Genomic DNA, 13,932 nt, shown 5'->3' on the forward strand with positions numbered 1-13,932 from the left:
CCCTGCATTCTTGGAATATTCTTTGGATTAATGTCTAAGACTGTAGCTTCTGTTTTATTTTCCTATTTTATTTTTTAAAACAATTTCTTGCCTCATGGTTAAACACTATGGTTAAATACTAGATAAATGTACTTGTCCAAGTACTCAACCCTGAATACTTCAAAATTGAACTAAATTCTTTGTTTATAGATTGTCTCATTTAACTTTTTAAAGATTTGACCTAAGTAACCATTCAATAAATGCTTATTGACTAAAACCCCTTGAAGTACACTGTTATTTTCCATAACATCTTGTTTAATGACTTGAGTGTAATATAATTTTATAAGTATGTATTATGGTATGCTCTTTTCTTGAACTCTTTGTACTTCATTTTAATTATACCTGCCCAGCTTTACAAGGAATTCTGAGGCCTTTATCATCAGGGCAAAAACAGTGAAGTCATTCTTTTTACAAAACAACATCACTCAGTTGAAAGTTATCACTTGTGTGAAGATGACGTGAGATTTGTTGAGCAACAACATCTTGTTGAAATGAAGAGAAAGGGAGAAGAAGTAGCTTAACCTCTTCATTCATTACTATTTTCCTGGCTGGATTCAATAAAAGAGAAAGACATAAAATTATTTAATATACATTTTATGTGAGATAAGCAAAAGATATGCATTTTCATGATGCTTAATGGAAATACATATTCATGCAGAAGTATGATTGAACAATGAGGTTTGTTGTAATGTAAACAAACTTGTAGAAACAGTAAGATTTACCATTTTCATTTGCCTTGGTACTTCTGTCTGAGAAAGGCTTTATGAAAACAGAAATAGGGAAGAAAAAGCAGGTCAGTAATTTCAGTGTTATTTTCTTTCTCTGCTCAAAACAGAGGGAACTTTCTAATTGTGTTGGCTCAGGAAGAGTCAGCTCTTTAAATTGACTGAGAATTTCCTGCTTTGTTGGAACCCTGGCTTATGCATGTAGCATGAGGCCAAGTGTAGGTCCCAGGCACTCAGTCATGTTGTCATCACTTAAAGAAAGTATTTCACATACAACTCCAGACTTCCAAGTTCTCTTGAAAACTCTAAACATCTGGCAACCGCGGATTTGAGTTTCCTTATTGTAGCCGATGCCTGGAAGAAGGGACTGAAGACTATGTTCCACCTGTTAGGTGGAACATTTTCACTTTTGCCAAGAATTGTCCATCTCTTCCTAAATATATCTGATGCCTTGTTCACCTGCAATGATTTGACATTTCAGCGTCTAGATCAGCAGTGTTTAAATTAGCATGTGTCAGAATTACCTTCAAAGCATGTTAAAAACAGGCTGCCAGGCCCCACCCCTCCAGCTCAGATTCATGAGGGCTTGGTAACAAATCTAAGCGAGTGGTGCTCATACTGTTGGCTTGGGGAATACAGTGAAAGGACAGGTGGAAAATAAGGATGTAGTTCAGTTTAGTATACTGGTTAGATGCATTAGCTTTTTAAAATTTGTTTTCTTATCCATGAAATAAAAATGAGAATTCAAATTTTACAGCTTTTGTAGATAAATGAAATAATCCATATAAAAATATGAATTGATATCCTTGAAGTCCAGCTTAATATAATGTTTCATGAAATCATTCTTTTGTAGTTGTTACTCTTACTACTATTACATCTTTCAAGAAAATTGATTATGGGAGGGTAGGGTAGGAGATAGATTGCCATTTTTGGAGTTAGAATAATCATAAGCCTTCTTCTTGTGCAGGTAAGAAATGGAGAAGTAAAGATATGGAGAAGTAAAGATGTGGAGAAGAAAATTGTCATTTCCATATGAGTAAAATTGATGGCAAATTACTAGGGAAAATAGTAATGGCAGAGAGGCAGACAGGTAAAGATGGGTTGTGGTATTTAGATTGAGTGCTTTGCATATATTTAGGAAATGCAGATAGTTCATCATCTGATAGAAGAAAGGAGATCATAAATTATGTTGGGGCTCAAAGGCACATTATCCCCCCAAATGTTAATATAGAAAACCAGAATGCTATCCCCTAATATTCTTCTGTATTGATTATTTCAAATTGGTTATTATGAAAAACTAGAATACCTGGAGTGACTTTGAAAAGCTCTCTAATTTTTGTTTTATTTTTTTTGTATTTTTAAAATATTTTTATTTATTTATTTGAGAGTGACAGAGAGAGAGAGAGAGGATGAGAGAATGGGCAGCCAGGGCATCCAGCCACTGCAAATGAACTCCAGATGTGTGCGCCCCCTTGTACATCTGGCTAATGTGGGTCCTGGGGAATCAAGCCTCTAACCAGGGTCCTTAGGCTTCACACGCAAGAGCTTAACTGCTAAGCCATCTCTCCAGCCCTTGTTTTATTTTTATTTATTAGTGTGAGAGGGAGTGGGTATGCCAGAGCCTCTAGCCACTACAAACAAACTTCAGACACATGCACCACTATATGTATCTGACTTATGTGGGACTGGGAAATCGAACCTGTGTCTTTAGGTTTTGCAGGCAAACACCTTTAACACTAAGCCATTTCTCCAGCACAAGCCCTCCTATTTTGAAGGAAATTCACATCCATGAAAAAAAATGTCCCCAGTAGAAGTTTCTTTATTAAGAAAAGAGTTGAATATTTTTTAATCTATGTAACAAGACAAACAATTTATTTATTCACTATACATTTCTTTCCTTCACAATTTCATAATTTGGCAACAATACCCTTAGAAACCTAAAATCCTTATTTCTTTCTGTAGTTCAGGATGTAACATAAGCTTGAGTCTTCAAGCCCTCCATTGATTCTCATACTTTTGTGGTATTCTATGCAGGGTACAAGCATAATTAGAATACTTCTCTAGTTACTCTGCCCCATATCAGTTTAATTTGTAGCTCAGTCAGATAACCTAGAAGGGTAAAGAGAGCCATTTTTCTTGTCCTTCCAGTCTGTTGTAGACAGTTCAAAGGTGCTGGGGTGAACAGCTAAACAGGACACAATATCAGGAGGAATGGGATTTATTCTAAGTTTACAGATCTAAGGGAAGTTCCATCCAGGACAGAAAAAACTGGTCCCATTCATAAATCTAAGCGGAGGGAGAAACCACCAGCAGCCAGCAGATACCAAAAAAGCAGCAAGCACAAGAACCTGCCAGATGTCAGACCTCTCTGCATGCCTTTGGGCTGGAATTCAGATCTGCCCCCAAACATACCTGTGGGCTGGACCCCAGGATCCACCTCCAGTGAAACCTCCTCCAACCAGGTAGCTAAAGATCCAATTTACAAATTTTAATAACAAAAAATAAATCTGAGTCTATGGGGGACATACCACATAATCCAAAGCATTCAGTCCCGCTGTGCAATGGCGGAAAGGAGGAAAAAAATCTCTGTGCAATAGAGGGCATCATGTACATATGCTCAATATTAATAATCATATAATTTAGTAATTGTACAACTCTGCACAGCCAGTAGGTAGAAGAAAAAGGATATTTATTTATTTGGTACTTTAAAACCCATGCTCATCAATTCTGAGGATGGTGCCTTTCAAACCCATGCTATTCACTACTGGACTGAACACTCTTGCTATCTTGCTGTCTTCCTTAGCCTGAATCATCATTTCATTGTCATATATTTCACAAAATCTCTCTTGATTCTAGTCCAACATTGATGTTGCTCTCATGCATCTCATTTCATATCTATTACAGTGATTAGCATATTCTAGCATATATGCATATATCCCTCTTTATCATCAGAGGGCAGGCTAGCATATATGTATATATCTCTCTTTATCATGGAGGACAGGCTATGTATATTAAGATTTGTCTCCAGAGACTAATAAATACTTCTTTAATGGAAAGGAGAGAATAAAGGATTAAATTGGGCAAAGGCACGGATGCATAGATAGATTGAACAAGGTAACCAATAGAGAATGAAGAGACACAGATATCTGCCTCAGAGCCAGTCTTTTACATTTTGCTCATCCATGATGGTGAGTATGGGGTCATGTTCTACAATGGTGGTGGGCCCAGGAAGCAGTGGTAGAAGTGCAAACTAATTCTCACCACATCAGAAGACAGGTTTGTACTATAGACACATATTTGGGTGATATGCAGGGTGCAAATTTTTCATGCTTCCATGAAGTCATATTTTAATTTGTCATTGTATTCCATGTGGCAGGCTATATGTTTAGACCATGATAGCACACTAAGTATTGGTGATATTTTTTTTCCCCAGGAGGCCTAACAACCTTGAGTTATGCACCCTGAGTAGAGGAAAAACAGCTGTGTTCAGTTTTGCACAGCAAACACCAAGAACAAACTATGTTAGCATCCCAGTGGACACACCTGGGTTTTTGTTGGGCTGACACATTAGTAAACCATTCCTGGGAACTAAAGGAAACCTCTGTGCATCAAGAACTCCATGGAGTCAGGAACTTTGATTTAGGGCATGGGTTTGTGGGTACAACTCCTCACAAAAGGGAACTTTTTCCTTCCTTCCTTCCTTTTATCCTTCCTTCCTCCCTCCCTTCCTTCCTTCGTTTCTCCCTCTCTTTCTTTCTTTTTCTTTTTGAGGTAAGGTCTCCCTCTAGTCTAGGCTGAACTGGAATTCACTATGTAGTCTCAGGCTGGCCTTGAACTTTCTCTGTCTCCCAAGTGCTGGGATCCAAGGTGTGCTGGAACTGATACTGTTTTTTTTTTTTTTTGGTTTGGAATAGAGATATTTCTGGGACAGGCCAGCTGTATTCCTGAATGTACCTTTTCTCTGTGATAGGTGAGGCTGATTTTCCTTTTCGTCTGATTGACAGCTAACCCATGCCAAAGAAAATATGAAAAACTGAGTAAAATGTTCAAGACTCACCATATTCACTCGAGTATCTATAGAATCCTACAAGGTGCTAGACTTTCTTTGTGATGGCTAAGTTAAAAAAAAAGAAAGTTTTATTGACTGATTGATGGAATTTACTCACATAGCCTCTCAGTTTTGTTGTACTTTATCATTCACCCTTGTTGGATGCAACTTCAGATTTGCTAATTGACAGTACACTACCTGTGCAAGTTTGACCATCTAAAAGTAGAACCACTGATACTAAATATTTCCAGGAAATGGCAGAAGGAGTTTAAGTATTGGCAGTACATTGGGGGTTTTGCTACTTGAATGTAAATACAATTAGCCTTAGACCTCTAGTGCCAATGTGATAGAAAAAAGAAAACGATTCTGGGAATATAAAATACTGAGTGCTTTCAGTGCAGTGGATTTAATTATAGATTTAGCAATGTCTGGAGCAGTTAAGGGTATAGAACCCGCAGCTAAATTCACTAAACAATACTTCACTGTAGGACTTTAGCTGCCATTGGCATTTTTACTGGTGGTACATGGCTATTGTTTTAAGATACTATATTTGTACTTTCCCTCTTAAACAAGGTCATGGTTTCCCTTTCTTCCTGGCAGTCTCCATTGTTTGACCTGGACAACGTAAGGGGAAAGAATTGGTAATGATTTATATGTTCTGCTTGCATGTCCAAACATACAGATCTTTCTGACCAGGATCCTTTCTAGTTTTTTTAGTAGGCATTTGAAGTGAAATATGAACTCTAGTTATACATTTAGCAGTTAAACACACACACACACACATACACAAACACACACACACCGCTACATTGAATGGCCTCAAAAAATCCTCATATACAAGATCTCGTTAGGTGTCCTATATTAACTCTATAGTTATCCCAGAAGATGTATGCTGGATCTTGGATGCCCTTCCTCATAACATCCAACCCATAGCTCTTAGCGGGTTTATAGTGGTTCATTTCTTATAGAACTATGTGTTTGGTTGTCTCCTATATCAGAAGCTCTTTATTATATTTGGGTAGGTAGGTACCACCCTTGTTCCACCTTCGAAATAGGAAAAGTGTACCCATTCTTAATATTGTATTTTTCTTTGTAACCTCAGAAGTCAGTGAAAAGAGGGAAATAAGGATCTTGAAGTAGGGAGGGATGAAAGCTCTGCAGTATAAGAAAGGTGCATTTGTGGGCTGGAGAGATGGCTTAGTGGTTAAGTGCTTCTCTGTGAAGCCTAAGGACCCCAGTTCAAGGCTTGATTCCCCAGGACCCACATCAGCCAGACGCATAAGGGGTGCATGCATCTGGAGTTCATTTGCAGTGGCTGGAGGCCCTGGCACACCCATTCTCTCTCTCTCTATCTGCCTCTTTCTCTCTGTCGCTCTCAAATAAATAAATAAAAATGAAAAAAAAAAGAAAGGTGCATTTGATTTTGATTTTGAATGCAATGTTGGTGCGTTCAGCTAAAGAAAAATGACATATAAAGCTTTTAGTCCATCCTAAATCTTATATCAGAAACAATGCCATCAATACTGCCAAACTATAGAGTGATAGATTAAAGGCACCTCCTCAAGGGCCTTGAACTATGGAAACAATTGCCAATTTGATTACATCACTCATATCAGTGCAGGCAGTTAGGGCCTGTTTTCTCATGAGATTCATTAGAAGCAGGATGCCAATTGAATCTGCATTGCTGTCATTGTTACCTTTTTGTACCATCATAGACTAAGAAAAAGGTAAAGATCTCAGTATTGCAGACACAAAGGCAACCCCAAATGTGGCAGATAACTTCATGCTGAGACAAAACACCTGACTTATGAAGGGAAAAGTTTTATTTGGCTTCAAGTTTTGAAGGGACGTTTCCTTATATCAGGGAAAGCATAGGAGGAGTAGAAGGCCAAGAGTAATTGTATCTCCACAGTGATGGTAGGAAGTACTCTAAGTGAGCCAGCTCTGAACTTCCAGCGGGCTAGAAACATAAACCTTAAGTCCATCTAAGGCAAAACACATCCTCCAGTAAAGGTTCACTTTACAAAGGCACTATGACTTTCCAAAATTGTTACCACCTGAGGACCAAGCATTTCAGATTACATGAGGCTATGGGGAATATTTTAACTTCAAACTGCCACCCTAGGTATCCTCATTTGGTTGATCGGAACATTCCTTGTAATCAGATCAGAGCTCTGCTCTGTTGTTCTACACACCCCTTTACTCATCTAATTTAATCTCATATGTGTTTTATTCATTTAATGACTGTCATGCTGGAGAGATGGCTTAGTAGTTAAAGGCCCTTCATTTGAAAAACCCGATGGTCTGAATTCAATTTTCTGGTACCCACATGAAGCCAGATGCACAAAGTAGTGCATGTGTCTGAGTTCATTTGCAGTGACAGGAGGGCCTGGCATGCCCAGTCTTTTTCTATCTGTTTCTCTCTCTCTCTCTCTCTCAAATAAATATTTTTAATATTTTATTTCCATCTTCTCATTAACCACATTCAACTTTACCAAAAGCATCAGTTTCCTTTGGAACCATCCAATTTCAACATTCCCTGGTGCAGCACTTTGAAATTTAAACTCTTGCCTTTGAATAACTGACCCATTTAAAAATGGGTTAAGCACTACATTCACATTCTAAAACTGACGTAAGCATCATCTAATAATACTTATTCAGGTCTTGGATACTTTAAGGTATGCATTAAAAGCCTGAAGAACATTTAAGTAACATTGCAGAAAATAAGTATTTGATTTTTAAACTTTGGTTTTTAGCTTGTAGGTTGCAGTGGACCAGAGAGAAATACTTCGTGTATTGAGAAAAATAAAGAAAATCAGTGTTTTGAGAATGAAACTGATGAAAAGGCATGTGTAAGTGTGTTATATTTTTTGTTCTTACTCTCACTGAGTAAAATATGTGCTGTTCTTGATAGACACCATTTCTTCGTGGGCTCAAATGAGAGAAAATATATAACCCAATTTCTGGTGTTGGTTTGGTCAGTAGTTTAGATTTACCTGGTACAGAGCTAGAAATGACCATGTTTTATTTTGACTTCTACCTTTCATTTAGGGGCTCTATGTTTTGGTGCTATCTCAATTTACTGGCGATCAAACATTTACAAGCTATTTTACTTCTTTTGAAAAACATTTCTTTTGACATAGAAAGTGTCATTTAAACCATTTGAGACATTTATAATTTACTAATATGCTTCCAGAAAAGGAAGTAATATGACTTGGCAGTGGCACTATTATTTTCTAAAGAAGAGAGGGGATGTAGATTTCCACATTGGACTGGTACATACTTAGAAAACAATTTTTTGGACTTCCTGACTGTCCACAAGGTTGTTTGTATTTCTGCTTCCTGAAGATACAATCATCACATCTAAGTAGGAAACAAATGTGCCAACTTGTCAAGGCAGCTGAATTAAAGGCTGGCCATACACAAAGAAGATCTGGTGCTTTATCATAGGAAAGCACATTGCTGGATTCTGCTCCTTAAACTCTAAATTCTCTGTGTCTTTTAAATATATCTTATTTATTTATTTGAGAGATAGAGAAAGGTAGAGAGAGAGTAAGAGAGAGAGAGACAGAAAGAGAGAGACAGAGAAAGAGAGAGAGAGAGAGAGAGAGAGAGAGAGAGAGAGAGAGAGAGAGTGAGTTGGGTGTTCCAGGGCCTCCAGCCACTGAAAACAAAATGTAGATGTATGCACCTCCTTGTGCATCTGGCTAACATGGGTCCTATGGAATCAACCTGGGGTCCTTTGGCTTTCATCTTTTGCAGCTCAAGTCTCTGTTTCTTTATTGCACAGGAGAATTCAGAGATTACAGTAAGATCCTGAATATGAGCATATTTCGCACTCTGCCTCCCCTCCAGTAGATTTATGATTTCATTGAAATGAATTGCATGTTTTATATATTTTGATGTGGAATTTTTTATTAAAATTTGGAAAGTAAAAATATAGCTATCATTGAGAATTTTAGAATTTTACTGATGATGATAATTTTATTTTCATTGCATTTATATATGTCCTTTAAACAATTAAAAATAATTTGAAGCATTTCAAGGGGTGTGTTCTATATTCAAATAATTCTATTATGTGAAAGATAAAGCTTTAGAGATTTGATATTCCAGAGTTATAGGGAGAAACTATGAGGATTTTTAATGAACTCATTGAGAAAATGAGCTAAAAGAAATAGTTGACAGGTTTTGATAACTAAGTAGATTGAGAGTTGGGTAGTATATGAATAAAAAAGATAATAGGGAAAACAAGTGACTATTGGATAAACAGTGTAAGTTTAATTATGATGTCTTAAGTTTGAGGTAACATAAAATCATAAGACTTTGAGAGCCAGGGAATGTATTTGCTGAGGTATAATTGTGTTATCCAAGTAGGACAGTAGGAGAAAATAGCAATGTCTGGAGTTTGTGTCTTTGCTTTGTCAGTAAGTAGCCACATGACTGCAAAAAGTTTAAATGATACTTATAATACTAAATTAAAATAAATGATATTTACAAATTGGCAGAGATAGTGCCCACTGTGCCCATCATGCCACAGTATAATAGGCTCAAATGAAATAATTATTTGTAGAAGAAAAGAAATAATTATTTGTGCAACGATGCATAGCTATATGTTCCAAATATTGCATAAATTTGGAGACATGACTAAATGCTTCTTAAAAACATATTGTGGGGGCTGGTGAGATGCTCAGTGGTTAAAAGCACCTGCTTTAAAGCCTGATGGCCTGGGTTTGATTCTTCAGTAACCACATAAAGCCAGATACATAAAATGTTACATGTATCTGAAATTCATTTGTAGTGGCAGGAGGCCCTGGCAAACCCATACTAGTTTTCCCTCTCTCTCTCTCTCCCTTTCTCAATCTATCTTTCAAATAAGTGATGTTTTAATTTTTTGATAACTAATTATAATTTCTTCAGCAGAAAACAGAATCAAGCTACTTTGTGAATTGAATTAATAAGAGGACTAAGTTAGAGCATGCAAATATAAAAATGAATGAGTCAGAAAGTTTGGTCTCTTCTACTGAAAGTGTAAAAGTCACCAGCTGAAGAAAAACTTGATTATAGGAAACATGTTAGACTTGGAAGGAATCATGTAGAGTAGTAAGTAATAACTGTACCCCAGAGATCATAAATAGCATCATTTTATTTTATTTTACTTAAGATAAATTCATGGGTATATATAATATTTGGATCCTATCTTATCCCCCTTCTGCTCCTGCTAAACCCCTTCCTAACTAGTGCCCTTCATACTTTCATCTATTTTTTTTTTTTGTGTGTGTGTGTGTGTGACTCACTAGGTTAGGTTATAGTTGGTTTCATGAGCATGGGTGTGTAGGGGGTATTTATTGCAGGATGGACAACTTACTAATGGCTGACACCCCTCTCCCAGCAACATTAACTGACAATAGCTCCTCTTAAAGGAATAGTCTCATAATTCCGTGCCCTAATTTTCATGGAATGTTCAAGGTTTGAACTTGTGCAGGAAACCATACCTACTATGAGTTCATGAACATAACAGCCATCTTGCTGAAGACAGCATTCCATAGTCTCCACCTCATCCTTAGTCTCTTACCTTCTTTTTGCCCTCTTTTCTACAATGTATCTTATTCCTAAGAAGAGTTATATAGATGTACCATTTAGGGCTAAGAATATAATAGTCACTATTCTCAGCACTTTGGCCAGATATATGTCTTCACCAACTGAGATAAAATCAAACAAAACCCTTCTCTAAACAAGGCTGAGAGCAGACCAAATCTGTGCTTATAACCATAAATATTTACAGGGTTGGTAGATACCCTGTTCATTTAAAATAACAATAGTAGTAGTTTACCCGTTAAGGTCTATGACTTTCTCAGCCATGGGCTTTGGACTCCTGTGGAGAGGCACTTAAATCCAAACAGAAAGTGGTTGTTTACTCTTTTAACAGTCATCCCACTATTGTACCTGGCAGAGTAGTATAATATACATACAGTAAGACTGTTGATAACTTTTCTCTCCCAACATTATGTATAATACACTTCTGACACTATGAAACTTATCCAGCAGAGAGGAGGCTTCCAGTTCAGTTCCAGCTTTATTTCTCCATATTTCATATCTGAAGTATGTGGTGTCTTCAGCAATAGGGTCTGACTATCTATTTTTGTTGAATAACTAAGAACAATGCCAATCTCCTATGTGGTTTAAGATCTCTGTGGCCTCCATGATCAATAACACTAGGGAAGTATCTTACCCTTTGCACTAGGATTTTAGTTTAACCTATGGATCCTGGGACATCTTTATCCACCCATGTGGGACACCTTTGTTCAAACTCTTCTGTTTTTATGATTATATATTTAATTAGCTTACAAAGTGGTAGATCTATGTATGGCATTTTCAAAGATCCTCAGTTTTGGTTAACTATCCTTCTGATGTCTTCCATTCCTTCACCAGTTTTGTATACACTGAGGTAATCATGCTACTTGCCTGTGTTTCTGTTTTGTAATCTGAAGTGAGTTGATTGATTAGGTAAATTGTGTTACATTTAAAATTATAATACATTTATATAACTTCAACAGAATATTAATTTTTAGGGAATTTACAAATTTTCCTTAACTTATTGAGAGTAGTTTTCCTACTCAGCTCTATTTCTATACTTGCTCTATTTTTTGTATTTGAAAGATTCTTCTTTACATCAATAGCATTGAGCCATGAAAAATTTTTAATGCATATTTAGGGAAAGAGAGCAGAGTGAAAATTACATTAAACACGTATCTATAGATTAAATGCTTTTTATGATCCTTATTTTCAAAGCAATAGTTTCTAAACACTAAACAGACAAATCAATTTTGCAAAACAAGAACACATTTGGAGACCTCAGACCTCCTGATTTCAGGACACTAAAATGTTGACACATCCAATTTCATAAAACAAACACTATTAGAAATAAAGGGATAGATAGGTCCAAATACAAAAATAATGAGACATTTTAATGCCCTATTCTCATTGCAGATAGGTCATGTAGACAAAAATAAATAATGAAACTTCTAAGATAAACTGAGCCTAACATATCTACAGAATATTCCATTTCATAGCTCTGGAATATATTTTCTTCCTAGGAGCCCATGAAGTATTCACCAAAATGAATCACATTGCAGGACATAAGATACATCTTAATAAATTAAAAATGTAATTGTTTCTTTTATATAATCACTTCATAAAGGGTGACTAGAAATCAATAGCAATAAAAACTATAGGGAATGTGAAATAGATATTAATGACCACTGGGTTATTCACTGAGTAAATTAGGGGAGGGATTAACAACTTCCTAGAATCAAGACAAAGGAAAATACAGTACAACAGAATCATAGGGGTATAATGAAATTTGTTCAGTAGCTGAAAACTATAGTTATAAATGCCTATATTAAAAAAAATCACAAATCTCAAATCTGTAGTTGTGAAGGGGAAAATGGGGGAGGGAAAAGGACATATCATGGTTTATTGTTTGTAAGTATAGAAGGTATTAATAAAAACATTAAAAAGCAATAATAAATGAGAATAAAGGAGATAAAAAATACACACATAAGTGAATCAAAGATAAAGGTCACATGATTATTTTAATAGCTGCATATAAAGCCTCTCACAGAATTCAACATTTCTTCACTATGAAAACCCTGAAGAAACTTTGTGACTAGAAGGATCATACCACAACATAACAAAGTGTATATGTGACAGATCATTAGTCAGTACTGCGTGGGGTGGAGAGGAGAGATCATTCTACTAAAATCAAAAATGAGCATCATTCTACTAAAATCAAGAATGAGTTTTATTCTACTAAAATCAAGAACAAGGCAGTTCGGAGGATCACTGTGAGTTTGAGGCCAGCCTGAAACTACATAGTGAATTTCAGGGTAGCCTGGACTAGAGCAAGACAATATTTCCAAAAACCAATAATAATAATAATAATAAAACAACTCTTCTCAGAAATAGAAACAATGTTTCCACATAGAGAAATGCAAAATATCTCAAATATCCAAAGCGACCTTGAGCACAAAGAACAATGCTGGAGGTATCGCACTACCTGACTTCAAATTACATTAGAATCACACTAACTAAAAAAAATTGTAAAATATATACAAAACCCAACATACAGATCAATGAACGGAAATAAATCTAGAAATACATCCACACAGATATAGCCCTTTGTTTATAGCAAAGCTGCCAAAAACATATACTGAAGGGAAAAGTCTCTTTAAGAAGTGGTGCTGAGAAAACTGCATATTCACGTATAGAAGACTGGAACTAAATCTCTCATACCCTGCATTAAAATCATTTCTGTCTTAATATAAAACCGAAAATTTGAAAGTCATATGAGAAAAGATGAGGGAAACACTTTAAGATATAGACAGTTTCTTTCTGCCACCAATCTAAAAGCTCAGTAAATAATGGCAATAATTCAAAAATGGGATCATATGAAATTTAAAGAAAAAAGAGGGCTGGAGAGATGGCTTAGTGGTTAAGCACTTGCCTGTGAAGCCTAATCGAGGTTCGATTCCCCAGGACCCACGTTAGCCAGATGCACAAGGGGGTGCATGCGTCTGGAGTTTGTTTGCAGTGGCTGGAGGCCCTGGTCTCATACTCTCTCTCTCTCTCCCTATCTCTCTCTCACTCACTGTTGCTCTCACATAAATAAATAAAAATAAACAAAAATTATATAAAAAAATTCTACACAACCAAGGAAATAATTCCAGGGAGAAAAAATAGCTTAAAGAATAAGAAAAAAAAAATCTTTACCAGCATTCATACAACTGGGGACTAATTTCTAGAATATATAAGACAGTACTAAACAGGAAATGAGTGAATAATCCAGTCAATAACTGGGAAAATAAACTAACCTGGCACCTTTTAGATAAAGAATTATTAATGACCAAGAAATAAGAAATGCACAAAATTGTTAGTCATCAGTGAAATGCAAATTAAAACTCTATTCAGATTTCATCAAACACCAATCAGAACATTGTTCAAGAAACAACAAAACCCAACAATTATTGGAGAGAATTTTAAGAAAAAGCATGATGCTTCTGGTAGAAATGAGTATCTATACCAGTGCATGAAAGACTCCTCAGCAGGTTGGCACTGGGAGAA

General features: G+C 36.1%; 1 protein-coding gene across 8 annotated transcripts in view; it reads left to right on the forward strand.

The window, feature by feature from the left end:
- Dlg2 (discs large MAGUK scaffold protein 2) overlaps positions 1-13,932 on the forward strand; it is a 1,944,997-nt gene that overhangs the window by 354,940 nt on the left and 1,576,125 nt on the right. Inside the window, exon 1 of one of the 8 annotated variants that reach the window (XM_045145585.1) lies at positions 7,574-7,664. The exons of the other annotated variants lie outside the window; for them this stretch is intronic. The gene's annotated coding sequence lies outside the window, so the exon portion shown is untranslated. Of the gene's footprint in view, positions 1-7,573; positions 7,665-13,932 lie in introns of those variants that run through there. 8 annotated transcript variants of the gene reach the window in all.

This window comes from Jaculus jaculus, chromosome 3 (genome assembly GCF_020740685.1).
Source record: "Jaculus jaculus isolate mJacJac1 chromosome 3, mJacJac1.mat.Y.cur, whole genome shotgun sequence".
NCBI lineage: Eukaryota > Metazoa > Chordata > Mammalia > Rodentia > Dipodidae > Jaculus > Jaculus jaculus.